At 36.6% G+C, this 22,890-nt stretch overlaps 1 long non-coding RNA gene across 1 annotated transcript; it reads left to right on the plus strand.

Annotated features, from left to right (window-relative positions):
- Positions 1-20,421, plus strand: LOC107842995. Its single transcript, XR_001666229.2, has 3 exons — positions 1-331; positions 428-484; positions 20,159-20,421. It is a non-coding gene; the product is annotated as an uncharacterized LOC107842995 (long non-coding RNA).
- The last annotated feature ends 2,469 nt before the right edge of the window (positions 20,422-22,890 follow it).

The following is a 22,890-nucleotide window of genomic DNA, read 5'->3' on the forward strand; positions in this document are numbered from 1 at the left end:
GAGCACCTGACTTTGCCTATTCACAAAAACTTGATTCTATGTCCAAAATCACATGCTAGGTCACCATTATAGGTACTTAAGGTACTGTGTCTGGAAAGATTGATAGATAGAACTACTAGTTGCTTGATTAGGATGTCATGGTTGGACCTATTAATTCAAATACTAGTAAACCAATAATTAGTTAAGAAGCGGACAAAAGCAATGATTGAGATTAGAAGTGGTTAAATAATAAGTGATGATAGGAACTGCACTATGCCAGCACTATCCATATCAACTCAATTCATGTTTTAAAGAAACTACCAAGAGAGAGAATGGATTATAGATCAAATTGGTATTTTCCTGGTGCTCTCTTCTCAAATAGAAATTCCTTTAATCTTTGTTCACTTCTCTTCTTCTTCTCCTCATAATTCTCTTTTATCATTTATAGGTTGGGGCTCCATCCATGGCTATTCACAATTTCAATTTATTTTTTCTTTCATTACCGGTAATTTCAGTTAAATTTCGATAGGTTTGAATATAGAAAATTTCCCCAAAAAACTTGTTTCCCTGATATTGTTGAATTTTTTTGAGTTTAATTAAATTTCATTAAGTTTTTAAGGTGCGGAGAGAAGTTTTCTTCTGGCCACACCTGCAATCAGAAACAACTTAACTATTTAGTAGGAGAAGTAGAACCTGTAGTAGAGATTAATAAGGAGTCTTCTGAGCTAGTGTTAGAAGGAGAATTGAGCAGGTATTCTAAGAAGTTGTGTGCTTAAGTGCACTATCTGGGGGTAATAGAGGTGTAAACTCTATTTTTGTAAAAAGGACTGTGAAGAATAGAAGCCTTGTTATGCTTGTGGATTCTGGGAGCACTCATAGCTTCCTTGATGAGCAAACTGTGAAAGAAATTGGCAACCATACTAGCTATTGTTCTCCTTTTAGAGCCACTGTAGTTGATGGTAATTATGTGATGAGTACCTTTAACTGCAAAAGGTTTTAGTGAAAGATGCAGGGTAAGACATTTCAAGAGAATTTGCTTATAATTCCTTTAGGTGGATGTGATATAGTGTTGGGAAATGACATGGATGAAGAGATACAATCCTACTAAGTTTAATCATGAAAATAACAGTGTAGCAATTAGGAGGAAAAATAACAAGATTGTTTTACAAGGCATCTCTAAAAAGGGGAACTTGAGCATGATTTCTGAAAGTTCAATGGGTAAGGTATTAAGAAAAGGCCAAGCCATCATATCTCACTTATTTATGGTGCAGGCTAGAGTTTATAATGATCAAACTGAGGTAAATGAGCAAATTCAGAAGGTGTTTCTACAGTATAAAGATGTATTTGAAGAACCTAAGTCCCTACCTCCTGCTATGTCCTTGAATCATACTGTACCACTCAAGACTGGAGCAGAACCCGTAAGCTTGAGACCCTCCAGATACATCTACTATCAAAATAGTAAACTGGAAAAATAGGTCAAGGAAATACTTGACCATGGTGTAGACTACAAAGATTTAAATGAGATTATAATCAAGGGTAAATATTCCATTCTAATAGTAGATGACCTACTAGATGAACTATATGGTTTAATGATTTTTACTAAAGGTGGATCTCAGGGATGGCTATCATCAGACCAGGATGAAGATGGAGGATGTCTATAAAACTGCTTTTAGAATTCACATGGGCCATTATGAATTCAAGGTCATGCCACTTGGATTGACCAATGCACCAGCAATATTTTAGGCCTTAATGAACCAGGTTTTTCAGCCTTTTATCAGAAAATTTGTTTTGATTTTCTTTGATGATATCTTAGTGTATAGTTTGTCCCTTGAGGAGGATCATATTCAACTTCTCATTACTGTGTTCAATACCTTAAGAGAGCATTTTTTGAAAAAAGGTCTAAGTGCTCATTTGGTCACCCCAAAGTAAAGTATTTGTATAACTAAGAATGAGGTATCTACTGACCTTACCAAGATACAAGCTATGGTGGAATGGCCTACCTCCAAATTAGTTAGATCTCTTAGAGGTTTTCTGGGATTAACAGGTTACCGCAAAAAATATGTGGCAAATTACGGTGCTATATGTAGACCTTTGATAGATTTATTAAAAAAGGATTCCTTTAAGTGGAGTGAGGAGGCTTATCATGTTTTTGCAGTTCTCAAGACTACTATGACCAACACATTTGTGTTAGCATTATCTGATTATTCCAAATAATTTATAGTGGAAACTGATGCAAGTCATAATGGTATAGGAGCAGTTTTGATGCAGGATGGTAGACCTATTGCTTATTTCAACAAGGTGTTGGCTTAACAACACATGGGTAAGTCAATTTATGAGAAGAAGTATATGGTCCTACTGCATACAGTAGATAGATGGATACATTATTTGCAGTTCAGATATTTTGTGATAAGAACTGATCACCACAACTTAAAAGGCCTTTTGAAGTAGAAGGTAATCACAACACTATAACAGAAGGACCTTACTAAGCTTTGGGGATTGACTATAAGGTTCACTATAAGAGAGGTGCATAAAATAGAGTTGATGATGCTTTATCAACACAACATGGGAAATCTGAAGAAGTTGTTGCTTTTGCTTTTTCTCAACTATTGACAATGAGTGTCATAATTCTTTTATGATGCAAGAAGTAGGAAATAGTTATGCAGATGATGCCTCAGGATCTTATGGTACAACTATTTGTAGATTTTCAAGGTCTTATAATTTGGAAATTTACTTCTGGTGTTCTGAGGAAAAGAGGAAAGATTTATGTAAGGGGTTTGGTAAGTTAAGACAACAATTAATCTCAACAATTCATGCTTCTCCTATGGGTGGTCATTCTGGATAACTAGGCACTTTTAAGAGGTTGGCCTTACTATTTTATTAGCCACACATGAAACAAATAGTGGTACAACATGTGGAAATGTGACATTCTATATTAACAAGGATGAAAATATGGCTTACCCAGGACTGCTACAACCTCTACCAATTCCTAACCTTACTTGGAGTTACATAAGCATGGATTTCATTAAAGTTTTACCAAAATCTAGATCTAAGGATTCTATACTTGTAGTGGTGTGTAGACTGTATAAATATGCTCATTTCATAGTCCTTTCGCACCTTTTTACCACAACCACAATAACTCACAAGTTTTAGAAGAAGATACATTGTCTACATGACACCCCTGAGTCTATTATCATTGATAGAGACAAGATTTTTCTCAATAATTTTTGGTAGTCTTTGTTCAGGTTATTGGACACTGAGCTACACTATAACGCTGCTTATCATCCTCAAAGTGATGTTCAAACTGAAAGGGTGAACAAATATATTGAGAACTATCTGATATATATGACTTCTAGTACACTAACTCTATAGAGAAAATGGCTTCCTTGTGCAGAATGGTGGTATAACACCAACTTCCACACAAGATTACAGTGCACTAACTTTGAGGAGCTTTATGATTATTCACCACCGCAACTATCTCTTGGCCCACTTCTTGAGATAATTATACCTACTGTTGATGATGCTATCATGTAGAGATAATAGATGTTGCAGTTGCTGAAAGACAACCTTCTCAAGGATCAAAAGAGAATAAAGTTTTATGCTAATAGAAAGAGATCTGAGAAAGTGTTCCAGGTGGGTGATATAGTCTATCTTAAAATTCAACGCTATAAACAAACCTCTATTTCCTTGATAAGGAATTTGAAGCTGAATTCTAAATACTGTGGTCCTTATCCAGTATTAGATTAGGTGGGACCTGTGGCTTAAAAATTAGCCTCACCTCCAGCTTCTAAGGTGCAATCTGTGTTTCATGTGTCACTCTTGAAGAAGAAGATAAGGGATAAATATGTGGCTCAAACTACACTACCTGCTATTGATGATGATGGGAAATTTTTGGTGCAACCTATTGATGTCCTCCAGAGGCAAATGGTGAAGCATAACAAAACGAATAAGGTGAATGTGTCCATCCAATGTTCTAATCTTCCCCCTGAGATGCGACTTAGGAAGATTATGATTTTATCCCAGCATAATTTCCTTATTTTGTCATCAATCTTTAAGGACAAGGATAGTTTGAGAGGGAGGTATTGTCATGGTTGGACCTATTAATTCAAATGATCGTTAGTAATCCAATAAGAGTTAAGAAATGGGTAGATGCAACGAATGAGATTAGATGTGGTTAAATAACAAGCAATGATCGAGATTATACCACATCAACCCCATCCACATCAGCTCTATTCATATTTTAAAGCAACTACCAGCAGAGAGAACAAATTATGGGTCAAACTGGTATTTTTCTCCTGTTATCTTCTCAAATAAAAATTCCTTTGATCTATTCTCACTTCTCTTCTTCTTATCCTGCTAATTCTCTTTTATCAATTTAGGTTGGGGCTCTATCCATGGCTATTCACAATTTCAGTTTATTTTTTTCTTTTATTAATTATAATATTAATTAAATTACCTCCACAAGAGATTGTTGATCAAACCACTACACGGTTATTAGTAGAAGCTAATACAAGGAGGGATGCAGATGCTCGTCGTGTAGTTCAAGAGACAAAAAGAGCAAGATAAGAACATATGCATCAAGCAAAAACCGACAGAGGTAGAAGAGATAGAGCTTCAGTAACCCTAAATTTTTACTAATTTCTAGAATATGATGATCCAGATGAATACATGGGGTATGTTAAACCTACCAAAACAGAAACAATCATCCCTCCTGAGTTACTCCAGGGGACAAAGCTTGATATCATAAGTGCTATAATTCAGCTGTTAAATCTGAAGGGGGTGTTTGCGGGTTTGCCGATTGATGATGCAAACATGGACCTTATAAATTTTATTCGAATTTACACTTCGTATAATATCCCTGGGATGAGTCAAGAAGCTTTGAGACTCAAGTTGTTACCATTCTCCAACTGGTGAAACAACATTATGGTTAGGGTAAACACCTCGTGGGTCCATTATTACTTGGAATGAGTTGCGGAGATAGTTCTTAGATCAATTCTTCCCTCCCACCAGAATGTTGAAGTTGAAAGATGAGATTTATAATTTCAGGCAGTTACATTTTGAGCCACTGTATAAGGCATGATTTAGGTTAAGAAGAAGTTGATGATGGTGCCCAATCATAGAATCACATGGAGAAATTTATTTGAAATATTCTATCAAGCCCTGAATAACAGTTCAATGCTATGGCAGATACTATTATTGGTGGAACGTTCATGATCCTGCATTGGGAGATAACATAAAAAATATTAGATTGAATCTCTCTTACCAACGAGGATGACATACTCAGAAGGCAGAGAAAAGCACTATTACTTATGCTATTGGAGCTTCCAGTGAGTACAAAATTATAGATAAAATAGTGGCTCAAGAGGTTGTGCAGCTGAGGATGGAGATTGGGTTATTCACGAAGCAGTTTGAAACTATGGGTTCTGAAAAGGTGAATGTTATAGGTTCACAGGGTAAGTCCTCTAGGTCATATGATTTTGATATTGATGAAGAGGTGAAGTATCTAGAGAGAGTTGTTAGGTTTTCGAGCTAAGGGCCAATCATTTACCCAGGACAGTTGGAACTCGAGGTAAGGGAATTAAGGTCAAAACTATTATGGAGATAGATATAAGGATCATAGTAGAGGGAGAGAGAAATAGTGATTGAAGGTGTAAGGATGATTATAGAGAGAAGAGTGGTTCATATGTTCCACAGGGGAATCGTGGTACTGATTCAAGGATGCAGGCGTTTTTCACTAAGTTGGTAAAGGGTTAGGAATGTAAAGAGAGTTTCCTTAAGGAGATTAAGGCAAATATTTTAGATTTGACCAAAAAGTTGAATTGCATGCTACTGCGATCAAGAAACTTGAGTAACAATTTGGTCAGATGTCAGCGACCTAGAATCAGCGTCAGTTGGGCACTCTTCTAAGTAATAATGTGCAGAATCCTAAGAATGACAATCACTATTTGGCCATTACCACTCAAAGTGGTAAGGAAAACTTTGACCTTTCTATTGTTGATGAAGCTAGGGATGATGTTGTTGATGTTGATGAGGCAGCCAAAGCGAAACTTGGAAAGTTTGTGACTAGTGGTGAGTCATCATAAATATTGATGCGTGTTGATAAAAGAGTTGAGAAGGACAAAGGTAGGTGCCATCATGATTCATAAATCGAGATATGAAAAATTGGTATCAGAGCGCTAGGTTCTCCAGTATTGTTGGTACAAGAAAAAGTGTCTTGCAGAGGCCCGCGGGTCAAAACGATGACATCCATTTCTTATCTTTCGGAGGCTATAGGACATTCTTTAGAGTTTTTCACTTCTTTCACTCATTTCATGCTAAGGTTCTGAGTTGGTTTCTAAAAAATTCCTTTGATTTCACTCTTTTTGCAGATGGCTAGGACACATGCTACCGCTACACAAGATAAGGACCCTAAGTCCACAACTGAAGATCTTATCACAGTTTGTGGATGACCTAAAGGTTAAGGACAATCGAGATATGTGTCACGACCCGAGACGAGGCCCTGGCCACAACGAGCATCCCGAACTATAAAGGCCCGAGTGCCCTTGTCTATCTGGCAATCATGCACAACATTCATATGCTATAAAGAAATGTGGAAAAGATAATAAATGGAAACATGGTCAACATCTTACTTTGACTGGACAATAAGACATTAAGTTCATAACATTCAAAACATATGATACCAGTCTGCAAAATCTCCAACAATATGAAAATCAACATCATTCTAAAAACTAGGACAAGGCCCCCAGTCGAACCATAAGCCAAAATGAAACAACAATATCCCATAAATCAACAAGGCCTTCTAAATTAAGAGAGGCTCACCAACTGCAAACTTCGGATAACCCAAATCTACTGCTTAGCGGGACTGTGTCTCAGATCCTGAAATATAGGGATCAATACAGATGTATTGATACGTAGAACAATTCAAAAATAAGACACATTTATATTCAACATAGGTGAGAGTATTTCATAAAAACATGTCATCTTAAAACCTTCGAAAACACATGGGCATAATTTGATAAATTTCAAAACACCTTCTTGAAATCATGACTCTACTCTTCGTTATTCTTCTGAGCTAGATAGTACACCCTACAATCTGTAATTTCATGGGCTATATAGAATACGCCCTTGAATCGGTAGCCAAGCCTCCAATTCAAGTTTGCCTCAAGGATTGGAGTATCAGTAAGGAAAGACACGCAAGACCACACAACATGGTGCCATGATCCCCAATCAAATCAACATGTCATGGTAGTACACAAGACCACAAAGCAGGGATCCTAACCATAGTCCCAAATTGGGACAACATAAATCAAGGTACACAAGACCACAAAGCATGGTACTATAACCTCGTGTTGGCAAATCACGATTTCAGCATAGAGTCTTTTAATTCGTGCTTTGTTTGGGTAGCCATATAACCCTCTTTAAGCCTAGTTTTTAATCTCTTATAAAAAACATCCATCATACATACAAACCACTCTTTTCATATTCTGTTAAGGGCAATTCACTATGGGGTATCATCATACCACGACTTGCAAGTCATTCGTATTGTATCATTCCACAGCCCTTCTAGTTCAAAACATTTATAATGTTCTGCTTTAAATTTTTTAATCAACTCAATTATTTGACCACCAAAAATATTTAAACAATGCAAGGGAGTCCTTATTTCAAAACATGTACAAACTTATGCAAAGATTCTTCCTTTTCAATATTTCAACACATGATGGTCAATTACTTTATAAAAATTCATGCAACTATTTCAATTATCACATTGAACATTTATAAACAAGAAAACACCCTCTCTTCAATTCACAATTAATCTCAAATCATTTAACCATAGCCAAGAAACATTTATACCATGCTTCAAAAGGTGAACTTTATCATTTCGTAACAAGCGAAAATCAAAAGGGGTCATAACTTGAGAGGGAGTACAAATATTCCTGCTCTCAATTCAACTTACAAACTCCAAATGCATACATACATATATGTGAACAAAAATCAAATTTAAGGGAAGGCTTCAAGACCAAAACATTATTATCAAAAAGAGTTCACAATGCATACTTTTAAATGTAATTCAAAAACCCTTCATAAATACATGATTTCTTAACATTCAAAACCTTATTAAAATGATGTCACCTCGCCCATGTAGTTTAGGAAAACCCCACGAATCTTAAGCTTCTTGATTTGGAGAAGAAAGCTTGAATTCCTTGTATTCTTGGATAAAAGGATTTTAGATTTCGTACTTGGGGAAAGGGAGTTTTTTTTTTGTGAGTTGATGTTGAATAAGATGGGAAAATATTGCCCTTTAGGGTGATATAAATTGTCCTTTGGACGTTTGGGGTTGAAGGGAAAGGACCAAAGTGCCCCATGACCCTTAAAGAGTTGAAAACAATATGGGAATGGACCAGGCGGCATGCCCTTAGTCTGGGGGAGTAGAACCCGCGACGCTCGCTCCAGTTCGGTGCTCTAAGCCCTGCGGCGCGGGCTTATCGTGCGCACCTCACTTCTTCTCACAAAAATGGCTATAACTTTTCGCTAGAGTATCGAATTAAGGCAAAATTGGTATTATTGGAAAGCTGACTCAATTATCTATAATTTGGTGGGTATTGAGATAAAAAATTCTACTTGTATCAAAAGTTATACACGTTCAAAGTAGATCCTTGTAAAATCGAATATAAAGATTTAGCTGAATCAAAGGTTCTTAGCTCAACTTCGCTCCAAGTGATTCCTATAAAGATTTTTCACCTCGAAAGCACTTCAAACACGAGGATAAAGATAATGACACTTATTCTCACTTTGAATTATTTGTATTAGAGCTTACACACGTAGGAACAACATTTTGATTTCTAGTTCAAAAATGCAAGGAGTTATATTATCTCCCCCTTGGTATCATTCGTCCCCAAATAATGGGTAGGGACTTTTTTGAAGCTCTAAAAGTGTAGAATAAAGAACATAATCTCGCATTGAACATTTTTCCTCAATGAAATATGCAAAAGCATCAAATGACCTTCATGATATCCCCTAGAGAAACATATAAGCACGAAGTGTGAGGTAACGAGACTTTACATAGGGATGATATTGCACATGAGTTCTATGAATCACAATCATCACAACATAATTGCATGAGTTAATTTTGTAATAATAGATCTGATTTACGTTGGTACTAGTCATGAAATAAGGATTTCACGGGACATAGGATTAGAAACATTCTCTACCTTACAAGGTACAACGAATAGACTTAAACTTAGAGACACTACTCGGCTATGCCCCAACATTAAATAGCATACTTCACAGTTTCTAACTTACAATTCTCCCATAACATATCTAACCACAATAATTTTGTGTCCCGCCACATAATACTTCTATGTTGAAGCCTATCTTGGAGGAAAGAGGTGCTAACTTTAACTATGGGACCCTGTACTCTACATCACATTAAATAATCACCCCACTTATCACTATAATCCAACAACCTCAAGACTTAATTTAAGGAATACTAACCACATGGCACATTGTTTTATGTTTTCATCAATCACAACATTCAAGACTATCATTATTGCACCCCACTTCATGGATCTTTCTACTAAGACCAGCAAATTCAATCATTCTCACAAAGATTCTCGCTATATATTTCCCTCCTAACTATTTCACCTAACGAAAGTTCATCTCCTTACCTTAGCTTAAGAAATCACATTAAGATTTTCACCTTCAAGAACATCTACTCTCCCACCTAACACACTACTAAGCTTCTACAACTACCAACATACTAACATATAGATGGTCATTAAGAGACCCGAGCATAAGCATCATGAATGGGAGAAAATTTAGAAACTACCTTAATTCACCATCTCCCTCTTAGGTCAAAGTCACAATCCTAGACTTAAGGACATATCATCTCATTAAATATAAAAGCACAACACTCAACACAACAGGGTATCACTATACACATAAAAGCTAAACTTCTCCTGATAAACTATACTTTGAAGGCATTGCTTTTTGGGAAAGCTACTCTCAACTTTAGCTAGCTTCTATAACCATCACCCTATAATTCACACTCTCGTGAACATCAACATCCACACTCCTTATCACACAATGAATCATTCTCCACTATGTAACACGCCAATGCTAGACCTCTACTCACATACTTATAATTATAACAAAATTTGTAAAACTAAACCAAAGGCACATATTGTGTACCTATATTTTCTCAATTTAGCAATAAAGAACACCATTTAAAAACTCCTTAGTCTTCCCCCGACGTCTCCATACTACAAATTTAAAGAACACAAACTAGGTACGCCAAACACGTATACACATAAAACTTTATCTAACAACATGCTACTTAGGGGGTTTCAACTTATTCTTATATACCCACGCTCTTAACTGCTTAATGACTCAACCACAATTCATTGTTCTAATACTAGTCCTATGTATATAAATATATCATAATTGTTCACTCTTTTTTCCACAAGTTGCCAACCTAGTATATTGCACACAGCGAATCAAGCCTACTACTTACTCGCACAAAACATGCATCATTAATCTTAAGCTACTCTTTTTACCACTACACTCCACATCTAAAGTTCAAGTCTATTGTCTAACAATACCATTCATATAACACCGATGAAGCAGGTTACATACTATATTATTCCATCAAATTGGGAAATCAAGACAACTACACCATTTAACTTAACTACCACCCACAAGTTTATTCTCTCCATAATATTACTACCATGCCTTAGAATCTACCTCACACCTTCTCATGTGCAGTACTAGCTTACAATTACTATAGAAAGACAATCAAGGGGATTAAGTCACATACTAAAGATAGCCGATCTTATTCTTATAAAATCACCCATTACCATCTATTAACATATCCTACTTTCTCACATCATATTTACTTACCCATGCATACATTTAGACTACCTTCAAATCCCCTTTACACCAATGAGTCTCTACCCATAACTTATTGACTAAACTACCTCTTTTTATTCACAGCCTATAAATGATTTCTACAACCACCATAACTATCTATTCTGAGATCCTTCCCTATTTTGAATCAATAATCATAGCTCGTCAATTCCTTCACAGACTACCATCTAATCTACAAATATTTCTACCATATTAATCTATCACTATAAAATGGCAACCCATCCCTCAATCAATGGTTATGTAACTAAACTAGCTTCTTTATGCAAAAGTCACCCCTATTCTAACTTCTAAGCTTATGACATCATATCACTAACGTCTGGACCATCTTATAGCTCATAGGTTATGACACTTTATCACACACTACTACTCGGGTGGAAATGATGTTCCCATATTCTACCACACATCATTACCTTTAAGCATGATATTTGAAATAAGGGTTTCATAAAAAAGGAGTGAATACACTCCATACCTCAGGCTCAAATGCACGATTGATATAGGTAGGTGCATAAGCGTAAATCAATAACTTTAAAGCACTTATGGACTCCTCTTAAGTCCTTTTGCAATTTCATAATCTTTTATGACTCAAGTAGAAAGGACCACCTCATTTAGACTCTAAGATTTTGCACTTGAATTAACTAAAAAATGAGACATAGTTAATAAAATCAGAGTAAGGAAGGAATTTGGATAACTTCCAAATGGACAACACAATGGCATGATCTAGAACATGAAGAAAAGAGAGACATTCCTAAATGCCTAGTAGCTCTCTCCTTATAAGTGTGGCATGCTACACATCCATAAATAGGACTCTACCCGATGTGATTTTGAAGATACCCTCAGACCATGAACCGCGCTCTGATACCAAGTTTTCATGACCCGAGCTGAGGCCCTGGCCGCAATGAGCATCTCAAACCATAAAGGCGCAAGCGCCTTTATCTATCTGGAAATCATCACAATATTTATATACCATAAAAAATATGGAAAAGATAATAAATAAAAACATAGTCAATCTCTTACTTTGACTGGACAATATGATATTAAGTTCATAACATTCAAAATACATGACACCAATCTATGAAATCTCTAACAATATGAAAGCCAACGTCATTCTAAAAACTGGGACAAGGCCCCCAGTCGGACCATAAGCCAAAATGAAACAACAATATCCCATAAATCAATAAAGCCGTCCAAAATAAGGGAGGCTCACAAACTACAAACTTCGAAAAACCCAAAACTACTGCTTAGCGGGACTTTGGGACTGTGTCTCAGATCCTAAAATATGGGGTCAATACAGATATAATGGTATGTAGAATAATCCAAAAACAAAATACATTTATATACAACATAGGTGAGAGCATTTCATAAAATCATGTCATCTTAAAACCTTTAAAAACACATGGGCATAATTTGATAAATTTCAAGACACCTTCTTGAAATCATGACTTTATTTTTCTAAGCTAGATAGTACACCCTACACTCTATAATTCCATGGGCTATATGAAATCTGCCCATGACTCGGCAACCAAGCCTCTAATCTAAGTTTGCCTCAAGGATTGGAGTATCAGTAAGGGGAGACACGCAAGACCACACAACATGATGCTATGATCCCCAATCAAATCAACATGTCATGGAAGTGCACAAGACCACAAAGAAGGTCTTCTAGCCATAATCCCAAATTGGGATGACATAAATCAAGGTACACAAGACTACAAAGCATGGTACCATAACCCTGTGTCGGCAAATCATGATTTCAGCATAGAGTCTTTCAACTCGTGCTTTCTTCGGGTAACCATCTAATCCTCTTTAAGCCTAATTTTAAATCTCTTAAAAGAAAACATGCATCATACTTACAAATCACTCTTTTCTTATTTTGTTAAGGGAAATTCACAATGGGGTATCTTCATACCCCGACTTGCAAGTCATTCGTATCGTATTATTCCACAACCCTTCTCATTCAAACTATTTATAATGTTCTACTTTAGATTTTTCAATCAACTCAATCATTTCACCACCAAAAATATTTAAACAATGCAAGGGAGTCCTTATTTTAAAACATGTGCAAACTTATGCAAAGATTCTCCCTTTTTAATGTTTCAACATATGATGGTCAATTCCTTTATACAAATCCATGAAAATTTTTCAATTATCAAATTGAACATTTATAAACAAGAAAACACCCTCTCTTAAATTCACAATCAATCTCAAATAATTTAACCACAACCAAGAAACATTTATAGCATGCTTCAAAAGGTGAAATTTATCAATTTGTAACATGCAAAAATTAAAAGGGGCCATAACTTGAGAGGGAGTACAAATATCCATCCTCTCAATTCAAATTTCAAACTCCAAATGCATACATAAATATATGTGAACAAAAATCAAATTTATGGGAAGACCTCAAGACCAAAATATTATTATTAAAAAGAGTTCACAATGTATACTTTTAAATGTAATTCAAGAACTCTTCCTAAATATATAATTTCTCAACATTCAAAACCTTATTAAAATGATTTCACCTCGCCCATGTAGTTTAGAAAAAATTCACGTACCTTAAGCTTCTTGATTTGGAGAAGAAAGTTTAAATTCCTTGGATCTTGGAGAAAAGGATTTTGGATTTCGTTTTTAGGGAAGGGAAGGGTTTTTTGGGATGATTTAATGTTGAAGAAAGTGGGAAAATATTGCCCTTTTGGGTGATATAAATTGTCCCTTGGAAGTTTGGGGTTGAGGGGAATGGACCAATGTGTCCCTTGACCCTTAAGGAGTTGAAAACAACATGGGAATGAACCAGGCGACATGCCTTTAGTCCAAGGAAGTAGAGCCCATGATGACTGCTCTAGTCCATCGATCTTAGCCCCACAACGCGGGCTTATCGTATGCCCTCACCACCTCTCACAAAAATGGTTATAACTTTTCGCTCGGATATCATATTAAGGTAAAATCAATATTGTTGGAAAAATGACTCAATCATGACCCAATAGAGTATAAGCAAGTTTTATATTTTGTTTGGAAATTGAGACTCCCTTTTCACATGTCTAGGTAGAGTTTGGTTGATGCTGCTAGATGTTTTACTGAGGTTTCTGATCATGCTCAGGTTATGGAGAAAATACATCGCAAGATCCAAGGGGAAATGATAAGAGACCATAATATCATCGTAGTTTTAGTGGGAGCGTTAGTGTCTCACGGTTCATAGGTAATAGTTCTTAGGATAGATTCCTTTCGCATCAGCCATATCAGCATCAGAGTCAACCTAGTTAGCCCATTGATGCCGTACTTCAGATTACTAATAGAGGCTAATCTAGTCAAATTATCATCCTAGCTAAGGTAGTGGTCAACCTCTGAGGGGTTCATCTTCTGGTTATTCTAGCTGTGGTGGTTATCTTGGGCCAATCAAATCTTTTAGTTTTAGTACAACACCTGGGCTATGCTATGATTATGGAGCCTTTAGCCATTTCTCGAGAGAGTTCCCAGTCGTGGAGTGATAGTTTTTGTAACTTAGAGTGTTCCATCGATTAGGGTAGTTCCTTCCCCAGCTAGAGGTGGCATGCATGGTTATCAAGATGGTCCCCTAGGTGCTCGTGAAGGTTCTTAAATGGGTAGGATAGGAGATCCAATAGGAGCTTAGCTAGGTGGTGGGTGTAGTCAGTTGTATGCTATGCGCCTATTAGACCCGAGACAGAGTCTTTGGATACTGTTATTATAGGTATGATTTTAGTTTGCTGTTAGTCGACTTTTGCTTAATTTGATCCAAGATCCACACATTCATATGTATTTGATTATTATTCCCACGATTGGACTTATCTTGGATTCTTTATTTATGTCGTTATGTGCATCTACTCTCGTAGATGATTCTTTAGTAATGGATCAGGTTTATAGATCATGTCTTCTGATTGTTTGATAGTTTGATACTCATTATTATCTTATATTATTAGATATGGTGGATTTTGATATAATTTTGAGCATGGACTAGTTATGCCTCTATAATGTGGTCTTGGATTATTTTGCCAAAAACTTTACTTTAGCCATACCCTTGACTGTGTGGAAGGGTTCTATTAATTGTGAGCCGACGGAGATTATTTCTTATGTTCAGGCTAGGAGGCTTATTTCCAGGGATTTCAAGAATTATCTTGCTTATATTCATGATATTGTATGGAGAGTCCCTCGCTTGACTCTGTTCCTACAGTCTGTGAGTTTTTTGATATTTTTCCTATCGATCTATCTAGTCTTCCTCTAGAGCATGATATTGAGTTTATTATTGATCTTGAGCCAGGCACCAAACCTATTTCTATGGAACCTTACCATATGGCTTCTGCGGAGTTTAAGGAGCTGAATTCAACTTTAGGGTATTTTGGGTAAGGATTTCATTAGACCAAGTATGTATCCTTGGGGTGCTTCTATATTGTTTGTGAAAAAAAATGATATTTTTGTGTGTATTTGTATTGACTATAGGCAACTTAATAAGGCGATGGTGAATAATAGGTATCCTATACCTCGCATTGATGATTTATTCAACTAGCTTCAGGAAGTACCGGTGTTTTTAAAGATTGACTTGAGGTCTGATTACCATAGGTTGAGTATTTACATTGTGGGCATCCTATAGATATCCTTCAGGACTCTTTATGGTCATTATGAGTTCATGGTGATGTCTTTGGGTTGACCAATGCGCCAATCACATTCACAAATTTGATAAACTATGTGTTCAGAACTTATTTGGATTACTTTATTATTATATTCATCGATGATATCCTTGTGTGTTCGAGGAGTGGAGAATAGCATATGCAACATTTGAGGGTTGTGATCTAGACTTTGAGAGATCATAGGCTTTCTAAATTCTCTAAGTGTGAGTTCTCGCTTGAGTCGGTGATATTTCTTGGACATGTGGTGTCTAAGGATGAGATTATGGTGGATCCAACGAAGATTGAGTCTATTCGTGATTGGGCTAGGCCTACTTCTCCTTTTGAGGTCCACAGCTTCATCGGTATGGCTGATTACTATAGGCAGTTTGTTGAGGGTTTTGCTACTTTTGCAGAATTAATGACCAGATTAAAATAGGAGGTTTCTTTCTAATAGTTAGAGGGGTGTAAGTTGAGCTTTTAAAAGCTCAAGGTATTTCTCACTTCAGCACTTATATTGTCTCTTCTTATTGAGAGTGAGGGATTCACTATATTTTTGTGATGTTTCTGGTGTTGGTTTGGGTTATGTGCTGATAAAACAGGGTCTAGTTATTACTTATACATCGAGGCAACTAAAAACATGAGTGCAACTACCCCACTCATGATTTATAATTAGTGCTGGTAGTCTTCTCTCTTAAGATTTGGAGGCATTATCTTTATGGTGTGCATTGCAAGATCTACATGGATCATCGTAGTCTCCAACATACTATGACCAAGAGAGAAATTAATTCTAGGCAGTGTAGATAGATGGAGTTGCTTAAGGATTATGACATCTCTATTTTATATGATCGGACAAGGCGAACATGGTAGCGGATGCCTTGAGCCAAAAGGTAGTGAGTATGGGTAGTTTGACTTATATCTCAAATTCTCAAAGGCTATTGGCTTGTGACATGACATTTTTGAACCTAAAAGGATTCTAGCTAGTGTTGAGGCGAGGTCTACCTAATTTGAGTAGATTTGGAGTCGCCAGTTTAAGGTATGAGACTTAGTATTATTCATGATCAGGTGTTAAGAGATGAATCTGAGAGGGATACGATGGATTCTGAGGGTATTATGAGATTTGATGGTTGCATTAACGTTTTGAGGGTTAGGGACTTGATTCAGTCAATTCTATGTGAGGCTCACAACTCCAGATATTCCATTCATTCAAATACAACTAAGATGTATAGGGATTTAAAACAACATTATTAGTTGAGTGGTATGAAGAGAGATGTGGCAAACTTTATAACTCGTTTTGTATGTTGTCAGCAGGTGATGGCGAAGCATCAAAGACCTCATGGGTTGATTCAGAGATTGCTCATACCTGAGTGGAAGTGGGAGTAAGTCACCATAGACTTCGTTAGTGGTTTGCCTCACACTTCTTGTGGATCCAATGGTATTTGGGTCATTCTGGACCATTGACCAAATTGGCAGATTTCTTTCCTATTTAAATATCCTTTATTGATGAGATCTTGGCCCATATCTATGTTCATAAGTAGTCCATTTGCAAGGTGTGCCTATATCTATTATTTCAGATCGGGGCTCATTGTTCACTTCCAGCTTTTGGAGAGCTTTTCAAGAAGAGTTGGGTACTCGGGTGGATCTTAGGATAATTTTCACTCTCAGACCAACGGGCAACTGGAGTGGACTATTCAGATTCTTGAGGATATGCTCCGAACCTTTAGTTATGTATTTTTGAGGTCAGTAAGAGAAATGCTTAGCTTTATCAAAGTTTACGTATAATAATAACTACCATTCAAATATTGAGATAACACCATTTTATGCATTATATGTAGGCGTTATTGTTCTCCGATATGATGGTTTGAGATCTCTGAGATTAGACCCCGTGGTACTGACTTTCTTCAGGAGTCATTGGATAGGTTTCGGGTGAATTAGGATAGATTAAAGGAAACTCAGAGTAGGCAAAAGGCTGATGCGAATCATAGACTTCGTGCCTTGAGATTTAGAATTGGTGGTCGGATATTCCTCCGTATATTGCCCATGAAGGGTGTGATGAGGTTCGGGAGAAAAGGTAAGCTCAGCCTCAGATATATCAGACCTTTTGAGATTTCTCGCATAGTTGGAGAGGTGGCGTGTGAGTTAGCCTTACCTCCAGATTTCATTATTGTCCATCTAGTTTCCCTATTTTTATGCTACAACGGTACATTCCTAATGAGTCTCATGTGCTTCGGTGGAACTCGATTCAGTTGGATGAGCGATTGAACTTTGTGGAGGAGTCAGTGTTCATATTAGCTAAGGATGTCAGGCGGTTGCGCTCTAGAGAGATTTCAATATTTAAGGTTCAATGGAGACACTACCTAGTAGAGAAGCCTACTTAGGAGATTGAGAGTGAGATGAAGGCCTAGTATCCTCACCTGTCCGAGGATTTAGGTACATCCTAACCCTTTACTTTCGCAAACAAAAGTTCTTTTAGTAGTGGATAATGTAATGACCCTCCAAGTTATTTTCTATATTTTCACTTATATTTGTTGTTTAGAGATTTTCTATGGCTGGACCAAGTCATTTATGGCTTGCTGGAGCTGACAGTTCGGTTACCAAGCAGGTCATTGGGTTTTTAAAGCCAATTCCCTATTTTGAAGTCTTCGCTAGTTAAGATTGGCTACTGAACAAAAACTTTAGTCAAATGATCTCATATGCCGATTTTGATAGTTCCAAAAGCTTCAAAATGTCTATTTTAGGCTAGGTGCACCTTTGGTTTGGGTCTCAAGGCTTCCAGACTTATTTCGGGCTACTGGCTTGAAATTGATAAAAATGACACTTGGGTGTGGGACACATTTTTCATCAAAACAAGCTCGAATGAAAATTTTGACCACGCCATTGAGTACGGACCATCGAATTTGATAGGGTAGCATAGTTTGTTTGCATATACGGAATTTCAAACAAATTTTGAGGGGTCAGCGGAGACTTGAAATTTTTTTAAGTTTTTAGCTGGTGCATCCGCTAAAGCGCCAGGCTTTCCCTAGAGAGCCGCTTTAGCAGCAAGCTGAGCGATAAGGACATGCTTCTTTAGAGTCTGCTTGTATGCTTAGGATGTCAGCAAGGCTTGGGCAAGTACCGCTTTAGTGGCACATTAACGCTTTAGCGGTGCCTACTAAAGTTGCACTTGGGAGCCCTCAAATGTCCCAATAGTCCGATTTTTTTTTTTTCCATTTCTCACACAAGTTCTAAAGTGAAAAATCCTAAAAAGTGTGGAAACTTGGGAGACACTTGGGGTGTTTGTGAGCTTAAATTACTCATTTCTTCTCCGAATTCTTTTTGAGTTTTTATTAATTTCATAGTGAACTTTTCTATTATTTCTCCAAATTTCTAGATTATTGGTGGATTGATTTCCGCATCATTTAAGATCAAAATTTACTCATTCTTGAGGATAAATATTTCTTGAGTAAATATGGAGGCATTGATGATTTTGAAAGTGCTATTCCGCAAGCGGGGTTCATATGGAATTTTTACATAATTTTGGATCCGAAGTATAAAAATGCATTATGAGTACCATTGTTCTCATTTTGATGAGTTAATTATCATTTTTATAGTGTGGCATCGTGCGGAAGCTTCTGGAAGAGAAAATCACCAATAAATAAATTTCACAAGGCTTTCTTTTGTCCAGGTAGGCTAGGTTTACCTCTCTCATAGATTGTACTAATTTGTAGTATATTTATAATAATTTGCTTGATATGAGTTGAGAATTAGGTCTTGGAGGTATGTTTAGTATTGTTTGAGTTATTTAACCTATTATGGAATCGTAAATTAGGTATAATTGACTTAGTTTCTCATGCATTTAGGTAGAATTGCTATCTTAGGTTTAAAAGTGACTTAATTAATATCTACTAGTAAAATTAGATACCTTAGACCAGTCCGGAGTAGAATTTACCGTAGAATCGATTTTAGAGATTAGAAATGGGCCTCTCCGGCCCACCGTAGGACAAGAATAATATTAGCTCCTTGTAGATCTTATAGACATGTTATACCCTTAAAATTGTATAATTAGGTTCTTGAGGAGGTCGGATACTCTCTCTCTCTCTCTCTCTATATATATATATATATGCCAGATTGGTAGTTGGTAGTTGATATTCAATTTTGGTTCAAGTCCGACGATTTATGATATTGAATTTCGATTCAAGTCCGGCGATTTATGATTTTGAGTTTCGATCCAAGTCCGACAAATGATGATGATCTTGAGTTTCGATTCGAGTCCAACATTGAGAGGTTATTTATGATATGTTAGGGTATGAATGGATTCACGATTATAGCTTAAAATATGGTTAGTTAATGTAATTTTGATTACTTACTTTCTTTGATTGCACCCTCCAAGCTTATTGGGGACCACATTGGGTTTTTATACTTTCCACACTTACTGGCTTATGGGGGCCAGTTTTGTAGTATTCGTTATTCTTTCTTTCAGATTATTCTTTTTTCAGTTATTAGTCTATAGTATTTGGAGCATTATTCCAGGTTTGTGCTTTTACCTTGACTTAGCTTATTTATTTGCATCTTTATTGTACTTATATTATGATTTATCTCATATAGCCGATGATGCTTACTGTGTATCCGTGACTTTGGTACTCATGCTACACTTCTGTGCCTTTTTGGTGCAGATCCGAGTATTAGTTGTTGTCGTTGACGTTGTGATCATGCTGACTTGAGTTTGGGTATAAGATGAGCTCTCGGAGTTAGAGTTGCCCTTTTCTCCTTCTTCTATTTATGTTTAATCTTTCCTATTTGAAAACTGATGTATATTTGACTTGATTGTACTTGTATTCTTTTGGATTTGAGGCTTTGTACCTATATTACTAGGTCATGAGATTGTTATTTCTCTAATTTTATCTTCCGCTTTTCTATTATTATTATTGGTTTATTACTTTCGAGTCTTTCACTTGCCACTTCCCAACATTTATGTTGTTTTTCGCTAAATTAGTCCATTACTTATAGCTCCAGATTAAGGTTTGGTTTACCTGCGGCGGGATAAGGTAGGTGTCATCATGACTCGTAAATCAGATCGTGACACTATCAAAATATGAAGTTTGATTCTACATATACTAAAAGCATGATTCTAATCTTGGCTCATGGCCTCCATTCTACGACTCATGAATTCAATTGCCGCTAACATTGCATTCAAAGTATTGCCATCCATAACTTAGTTGCACCTTCCGGAGCTATTGTACCTAGTAATAATGAGACTAGAAGAACAACAAATGAGTTAGAGTTAAATAATGTAAATCTCACAATCAATCGGTGCACATGTCTTTGTTTGTCTTATAATAGGAGTCACTATTGTTGCAAGATTGTTTCTACTCCGATGGAAGACGCGGTGTCAATTGCTACTCATAGTCGTAGTAGATTCTTGTTTGAAGAAGAATAGATGACTCAAACAAACAAATACGGACTTGAATTAAAAAGTGACAACTGAGATGAAAAATAAGAAAAGCACACAAAAAATAGCACTAAGAAAGAACAGACCCACAGACTGGTCAATTAACTAAGTAGATCAATTACAAGTTGTTAATTAGTTTTAGGAATCAAGAAATAGATTATGAATTAAAAACTTAAAACTAGGATGATTGAACATGAGTTTGATTGGATAACATGAAATTTGGATCACCAAAAGTGACGATTGCCAAAATTTCACTAACCATCGCTAATCATGCTTGTGCATCGCCAAATTAGAACATTGGTAGCCGAATTGGACAGTGTTGGAAAGTGAGAATCGATGTTGGGTCGAGAAAATCGATGTTGAGCCTTCCCAATTAGCGATGCACTCTTGGGTGCACCGATTAGGACAGTTTCATCCCCTGAAGTTTCATCCCCTGAAGCCTTTGAATTTTAGGCTCCTATGGTTCCAGTAGTACCCCTTTCTTTGTCTTTTTCCTTTTTGAAATATTCCCTTTTGGTACTAACACTTATCCTTTCCTCATTTGGCTCCTTATTATTGGATAAACAACACCTTTTTGATGATTTTCCCTTTGAGTATTTGAATATTCCTCAAGAACACTATGCACAAAGTTAAGGGCCCTAAAACACAACTTTCTCCATATAGCTCTGATTCACATCAAATTTCAGATCTTGTGTCCTCTCGATATGAGAAACACTTTCCAATAATTTTTATTCTTCAACTTCAACTCAAAATCGATAAATCTAAGAACCCATTTCCAAATTTCGTCAAGCTAAAGATCCCAACAATGGTGATTTTCTCAAAACCACTTCATACCTAAAACTTAGATTTCGACTAAATATTACTAGAGGAAATAAATCTAGCAATAGAAACACAAATAAGACTCAAAACAAAGAAAATATTTTTAGGTGATTTTCAACAACAAATTTTCTTCTTTATTTGTGGTAACAAATTCGAAGACTAGAATCGTTGGAACGATCCTAAGCTCGGCTCTATTACCAAATGATATGGTTCAAGATACAATAAGGAAAAACAAAAATGAGAAAACAAGAAACTAAGAAGATAAGGAAATAGATTGACACAAATAATGAAAGAAAAAGCAACCTAAGGATATATTAAACCCAAAGACCTCTAATATAATTCACTACAAGCACCAAGCTCTTATGCAGACCACAAGGGAATCGAACTCCCAAGTAACCAACGCTTCAAAACAATAATTCAAAATAAGCTAATCCTAGCTCTCGCACTCGCAAGTATATATTTCATCATTTAACATAAAAAACTAGCTAAGGAATGGAAAGACAAACTATTTATAGCTATGAGCGCAAAAGTGACCCTAAACATTATCTTAGGCCCAAAAGTGGAAAAAAAGGGCAGTCCGGTGCACTAAAGCTACTGCTACGCGAGGTGTCCGGGGAAGGACCTCACCACAAGAGTGTATTGTACGTAACCTTACCTTGCGATCTTAACATAAGAGTGGCCCATTGGCAATGGTCTCTTCCTTCGCCAAACCCATTGGCGATGCGCCAATTTGTCTTTAGCATCACCAAAACGGATAGTAGAGTCTCTCCTCTCGTGGAGCTAGTTCTCTTCGCCAGTGTGTGTTGCCAATAGGAGTGGCGATGCGCCGAAATGTCCTCCCATCGCCGAATGGGACAGTTTGTCATCTTTGGCTTGGTTGCAATCTTGACTTGGTTCCTCTTCTCCCAACACCTTCTCATCTTCACTCCAAACGATCCTCAATGTGTAGAACCCTTTCTTTGTCATCAACACGTGATCAAGGACCTCGGTTTTCCTGAACAAAGCTTGCATCCCTCAAATCTCCCTCGCTTGACTTCAAGTGAAAGGTCTAGAGGTATCTTTTTTCTTTTCATGAACCAAATATTCTCAAGTCATGAGTCATGCTGGACAACATTTTCTGTTAAAAGGGCTTACCCT

This window comes from Capsicum annuum, chromosome 9 (assembly GCF_002878395.1).
Source record: "Capsicum annuum cultivar UCD-10X-F1 chromosome 9, UCD10Xv1.1, whole genome shotgun sequence".
In the NCBI taxonomy this organism is placed as follows: domain Eukaryota; kingdom Viridiplantae; phylum Streptophyta; class Magnoliopsida; order Solanales; family Solanaceae; genus Capsicum; species Capsicum annuum.